A 6,716-nucleotide genomic window follows, 5' to 3' on the forward strand; every position below is an offset into this window, starting at 1 on the left:
TTATAAACCATGAAGTCGACTGGCCAAAAGCTGGGCCCAGATTTGGCTCTGTCGTCCCCTGGCCGTGACACTTCACTGTCTGAGCCTCGGTCTCTTCATCTGAGATAGGAAGGTTTGTTGATAGGTTGACACAACATCTCAGACAATAGGTTGACACAACATCTCAGACAATTGTTATGTGCTTTTTACAGGTGAGTTGACAGAATCAATCAGCTCTGGAATCTTCTTTCCTCCCCTTTTGTGGTTTGGCAAGAAGCTGGCTCAGCAGGTGTGACTTAGCTCAAAGGAAGAACAGGCTGAGACTGGAGGTTGAATTCCAGAGGTTCCCCCACTTGCTAACAAGGCCACCTTGTTGACCTGGAAGCACTGCTGTCACACAGATGCCTCGAGGTTCCTAGCCCCACCCCAAATACGTAGAGCATTATGGGGGCAGGTCCTGTGTCTGGCCCCGCTGTGGCCACCCTCAGCGCCACTCCTGGTGGGTCAGGAGAGCTTACAGGGTTGGCACCTCTGCTAGTTCTAGGTTTTCTCCCAGTAACTCGAGTGGGTTAGTGATGTGTGTGGGAGTCCAGAACCCCTCTGTATGATGTGAGCTTTCTAACTGTTGCTTGCTCTTTAACCTCATATTTTCTTTTAACCATTTGAGACTGCATTATCCAGGGCAGTGGTGAGATTCTCGGCCCTGCCTCCCAGAGATGCTGGGTCAGCAGGCTCAACATGGGGTTCATAAAACTGCCGATTTTATTTTAAAATTTTCTCAACTTTTTATTTCAAATTCAATCCCACAGAAAAGTTGCAAGAATAGTAGGATGAATACTTAGTTGTATACTCTTCACCTATAAGATTTACCTTTTGTTAATATTTTTGCCATGTTTGTGTACACACGTGCTCTCTCTCCACACACTTTTATTTCTCTGAATCATTTGAAAGTAAGAATGTAATTGCATTTTTAACAATCTCAGTGCAAGATCCTATTTGAGAAAAACTAGAGATTCACTGTATAGTAATTTATTGGGGGCAGGGGAAGAGAAGGAGAGGGGTTAACAATATTTTCTGTCTGGAAATTAGGGCACTGTTACCTTTGAGAAAGATAAACCAGGTCAGGATCAAACTGATCTAGGAGCCAAATATTAAGCTAACTGATTGAACTCAAGAAAGGGTTTTGAATGGCTTGTTTGCAGGTAAAAATATTGAGAGCTTCCCTCCCTCCCTTACTCCTCTGTGGCAAACCCTAAGAATAAGTGAGAGGGGACAGATATATACACAGATAATTATGTTGATTTCTTAAACAGCTTTAAAAAAAAAAACAACTCCTTGAATATGACTTTAAGGAGAAGCTTCCTTCTCCCGTTCGCTGTCTTTATCCATAGGATAGTAATAGGTGTTGCCAACTGGTTGACCTTCTTAAGCAGTTTGGGGAAGGAAAGTTGTGCCTCCCTCACCCCTCCCTCACTCCCACATGACACAAGGTAGCTTCTTTCACATTTGTCTTGATTTCTCTAAAATGGCAGGGAGGTGGTTATTCTAGCTGGCTTTGGCCCTCTCTCAGACCCACCTGTAGAGTTCGGGTGGGTCTCAAGTTCACCGTGTTCCCTGCTCCTGACCCCTGCTCCTCTGCATTTGTAATGCAGGCTGGAATGTCCAGACTAGGGGTGCGGTGGGGCAGGCCAGTGGAGGTGGGGTGACAGGAAGCGCCCCTTGGCTGTGAGATCCAGCAGTAAAGCAGAGGGGTGTGATTAACAGCCCCAGATTAACAGCCCCAGAACTCTTGTTACAAAAGATGTATGTGCTTTGTTGAAAGAAAGTCAAAATAACCCAGAAGTCTGTTGATTCTTCTTCCTCACATACATTCCAAGTTAAATACTGTTAGCCTTGTGGTGCAGGTCCTTCCACACCTTTCCCTATGGACAGATGGACATGTCTGAGTTTCACTGGGGCCAGGGCAGAGGAAACAGAAACTCAGCCCCGTGGGGACCCAGAGGAAGGAGGACAGCACCTTCAACCGTCCTGCTGTCTTGATGAGCCAATTGTCAGATTGCCGTGCAGTGGGGTAGCCAGGCTGGGCTGGTCCCAGCAGCCTTTGGGGAGAATCAGGTTGGGGAAAGCTGCAGAAAAGAAACCAAAGTAAAATAGTCTTTTTAAGTATTGCTTATTTATATTGCAACATTTAGATACTGAGAATAATTAGAAAAGTAGGAATTGAAAATGAGGAAGAAATGACAGGTGATGTGGGTGGTTTCAGAAGAACAGATCGATGTATTTTGTGATGCAGCCTTGGGAGAGACTGGAGGGCAGCTGAGCCTTCGAGGATGTCTCCTGCCCTTGGGAAGGGTTGGGGGGTGGGATTCACGGGTGGTGTGCCTGGGAGTGATCAAGGTTAGACAAACCTCTTGAGGGTTTGGTGCTCCTTTATCTGATGTTCTCTGGCATGAAGTTAACCATGGGCAGAGCTGTGGCTCTGATCTGAGCTCATCATCCTGTGAGTCTAGCAGTGGTACCAGCATTGACACCCTTACCCCACCCTACCCGCCTTGGTGAACATGCACAGGAAGGGCAACATGCTCTCCATGATGTTCATGGCATAGGTGATAGCTCTGTGTTTTTATTCAAGGATGACATCATCCTACCTTTCCTGGTCCCAGAGCTGGAGACACAAAGATGCCCCCATGGGCGGGTTGGTCTGGGACCCTGGAGGTTCCTGGTATGATCTGTGTCACCAACTTGGGACAGACTCGTTCACTTTTACTTTTCCAGGTGATGCTCAAGCCTTTATGATGTCCATAAGCAGCAATTCTTGTACCTCCCTCTAGATCACCCTTCCCCTGGATGTCAAAGAATTCCAGGGGTCAGTCCTCCTTCCTAAGCTGGACTGGGACACCAGAAAATTAGATGTGCACACTAATTGACTGTGGTGACCCCAGGTGTCGCTGGTGTAAGTGAAGGTCTCCCCATGGTCCATGGGCCTGCCCACTCTCTGGGGACACATGCATAGGGTTGTGGTGGCAGCCCACTCTGGTGCCCTAGAACAACTTCTCTTGGCTGTCACATGTTCAGTCTTCCTTCCTCAGAGCAGGACATCTGCCAGGGTCCCTAAGTCCTCAGTGGCTTCCCTCAGCTGTTCCATGAACCTTTTGATCCTGAATTTGGGTCAGCCTCCAGGGCCTCTGCCCGTCTCCAGGGGGAGTCACCTTAAGGGCCTTTCCTGCCATGTGCCTGCTTCAGGGCCACCCCAGACTACCCCAATGGCTGCCCCAACTTCATCCTCTGGGTTCCTGTGCAAACGTCCGCCCTGAACTGTGGAATCCGGGGAGAGGCAATCTTTGCTGAACCACACACAGCAAACCAGGCGGCTTGTTTATGTTTATCACCTTTCCCCAGAACAACTTGCTGCTTTTAGATTCACATAACCATGGAAGCCTAGTCAAAGGATTTTTCCCATAATAATAAACATCCATTCTCTGTTTCTAGCTTAAGACTCAAATTCTCTATCACTCTGCATTAGAATACTTAGTTTAAAATGTTTAAAAATATATATACCAAGAACTATAAAAAGAAAGTAGATATTACCCTTCAGATACCCCCTTGTATCAGCCAGGGTGCAAGAGAAAGGACACCTCAGTGGGGTAGTTTGAGGAGAGTTTAAGAAAGGGCTTGTCTGCCAAGGAGGAGGGAAACCCCAGGCAGACATGGATAGTGCCCAGCTACCACCCATGGGCCTGCAGGGGCAAGGCCAGGTCTCCTAAGAGCATATTCAAATTACTATCAAAGGTTTTAAGAATCCCAAGGATTCTAAATTCTCTTTGAAGAGGCAGCAGAGTGGAGGGGCTGAGAGCACAGACTTGGGTGCGAATCCTGACCCGGCCACTTACTGATTTTGTGATGCAGGGCACGTTGCTTAGCCAGTCTTGTGCCTCAGTGTCCTCACTTGCAAGTGGGGGTTATAATAGTGTCTACCTCATAGGGTGCTGTGAGGACTGAATGCTGTACATGACCCAGGTGCATTGCCTGGCAAATGGAGCTTGTGAAATAAAACCAATAAAAAAATGTCACTGTATATGCAACAAGCTGATGTAACCTGCTGACTCCCAAGACGGGTGGGCCTTTTACCTTGCCCCTTGTCGCAGGCAGCAGAGCAGCATTGTCCTTGGACGCTCAAGCCCCACAGGACTGTAGGGAAAGACTTCCTTTCTTACCACCTGTGCTCCCTTGGTGCCAGGCACAGGTGCCTTGGACTTGGCAGGCCAGGGCACCCTTGGTGGGCATCCCCTTTAGGGGACTTGGCCTGCAGCCCTGACTCATTGGTAACCAGCCAGCAGAATCCCTCCCTCTCTGTCCTCCAGGGTGGCTGTTTCCTAGTCAGTCCCTGCAGACACAGCCTTCAGCTAAACTCATGTGTTTACTTATTCTGTTGCCAGAATAATTTTGGTAATTATGAATATTTCCACACTTTGGTAATTATGAATAATGCTGTTTGGAGGAACCGCCAAACTATTCCAAAGTGACTGCAGCATTTTACATTCTCATCACTAGTGGATGAGGGCTCCAGTTTCTCCACATCCTCCAACACTTACTATATTGTCCCTCCTTTTGATTATAGCCATCCCAGTGGCTGTGAAGTGGTATCTCAGTGTGGTTTTGATTGGCATTTCCCTATTGACTCATGGCGTTGAATGTCTTTTCATGTACTTACTGGTGATTTGTACATCTTCTCTGGAGAAATGTCCAAATATTTTAACCATTTTAAAAATGGGTTATTTGTGTTTTTATTGTTGAGACGTAGTTCTTTAGTCTTAATACTCAATCCCTATCAGATACTTGATTTGCAAATATTTTCTCCTATTCTGTGGGCTGTCTTTTCATTTTCTTCATGGTGTCCTTTGAAGCACAAAAGTCTTTAATAAAGTCCAGTTTATCTGTTTTTCCTTCTGTTGCCTGTGCTTTTAGTATCATATTTAAGAAACCATTGCCAAATCCAAGATCATGAAGATTTGCCCCTTCTAAGAGTTTTATAGTTTAGCTCCTACATTTAGGTCTATGAACCATTTTCAGTTCATTTTTATATGTGGTGTTAGGTAAGGGTCCAACTTCATTATTTTGCCTGAGGATATCCAGTTGTCCCAGCACCATTTGTTAAAAAGATTATTTTTTTCCCATTAAACTGTCTTGGCACCCTTGTTGAAAATTAGCCACAAATGTATAGGTCTCTTTCTGGACTCTCAGGTCTGTCCCATTGATCTGTGCCTATCCTTATGTCAGTACGACAATGTCTTTATTATTGTAGCTTTGTAGTAAGTTTCAAAGTTGGGATAAGTGAGACCTCCAAATTTGCTTTTCCTTTTTAGGATTGTTTTGGCTATTCTGGGTCTCTAGCATTTCCATGTGAATTTTAGCTTGTCAATTTCTGCAAAGAAGCCAGGTGGGATTTTTTTTTTTTTTTTTCCAGGTGGGATTTTAATAGGGATTGTGTTGAATCTGTAGGTCAGTTTTGGGAGTATTGCCATCTGAACAGTATTAAGTCTTTCAATCCACGAACATAGGATGTTTTTCAATTTATTTAGATCATTTTTAATTTCTTTCAATAATGTTTTATAGTTTTCATTGTACAAGTCTTACACATCTTTTGTTAAATTCTTTCCTAAGTTTTTTATTCTTGTTGATTCTGTTGTAAATTGTTCATTGCTAGCGTATAGAAATGCAGTTGGCTTTGTGTGTTCATCCTGTATCCTTCAAAATTGCTGAAGTTGTTTATTCAGTAGTTTCTGTGTGTTGTGTATGTGAATTCCATAGGATTTTTTTTCTTCTTTTTTTAAACAACATAATTTCTCAAAATAATTGATTTAAGCATCTGCAGTGGTGACTTCAACCCTTGACTCCTGGCTCAGTACTGGTGAAAGTAATCAGCTTAACCATCTCAGAAGGACTGTGCCAAGTCAGCTGCTTGTGGATCCTCATCTGAAAACAGTCCCATATCTTAGAAACTTCACCACAAGGAGTTTTTCTTGTAGTGATTCTTAAGAGTCTTGGTAGGCATCTGAACTGGTCCTTTCACTTTGAGATTCTTTGCCTTTGCACCACTGATCAAGACAGCACACACCTTCTCCAAAGATTTTACACTGTGGCTGGTCAGGGTAATTCTGATTCGGTGAATTGCCACCTCTGGTTCCGTGGGTGTCTTTCCGGTATCTTTAAAAGCCGTGGCTGCGTCATGGCTTCCTGAAAGACTGCTCCTCAGGGAGATGGAACAGCACAGCTGTGAATCAGGAGCAGAAGTGGGCAGTCCAGGGCTCCACTGGGGCTGCAGCTGTGTCTGCATCTTCCTCAAAGAGCAGGATTTTCTAGATACAAGATCATGTCATCTGCAAACAGATGGTTTTACTTCTTCCTTTCCATTCTGGATGCTTTGATTTCTTTTTTTAGCCTAAATGCCCCAGGTAGGACTTCCGATACAGCCTTGCATAGGAGTGATCCTGTGGGTTTTTCATAGCTGCCCTTTATCAGGTTGAAGTTGTTCCCTTCTATTCCTAGTTTGTTGACTATTTTATCATGAAGGGGGGGGTGGTGTTTTTTTTTTCCAAATGCTTTTTCTGTGTCTGTTGAGATGCAGTTTTTGTCCTTTATTAATATACCATATTCTATTAATATGGTATATTACATTGATTTTCTTATGTGGAACCAAATTTTTATTCCTGGGATAAACCGACGGTGTGTAATCTTTA

The 6,716-nt window shown here is 44.5% G+C and overlaps 1 pseudogene across 1 annotated transcript; it reads right to left on the reverse strand.

Moving 5' to 3' along the window:
• Nucleotides 1–5,310: 5,310 nt before the first annotated feature.
• LOC307049869 (small ribosomal subunit protein uS10-like) lies at nucleotides 5,311–6,504 on the reverse strand (annotated as a pseudogene). The gene has a single exon. The product of its transcript is annotated as a small ribosomal subunit protein uS10-like (transcript).
• Nucleotides 6,505–6,716: the final 212 nt, after the last annotated feature.

This window comes from Hyperoodon ampullatus, assembly GCF_949752795.1.
Source record: "Hyperoodon ampullatus genome assembly, chromosome: 3".
NCBI lineage: Eukaryota > Metazoa > Chordata > Mammalia > Artiodactyla > Ziphiidae > Hyperoodon > Hyperoodon ampullatus.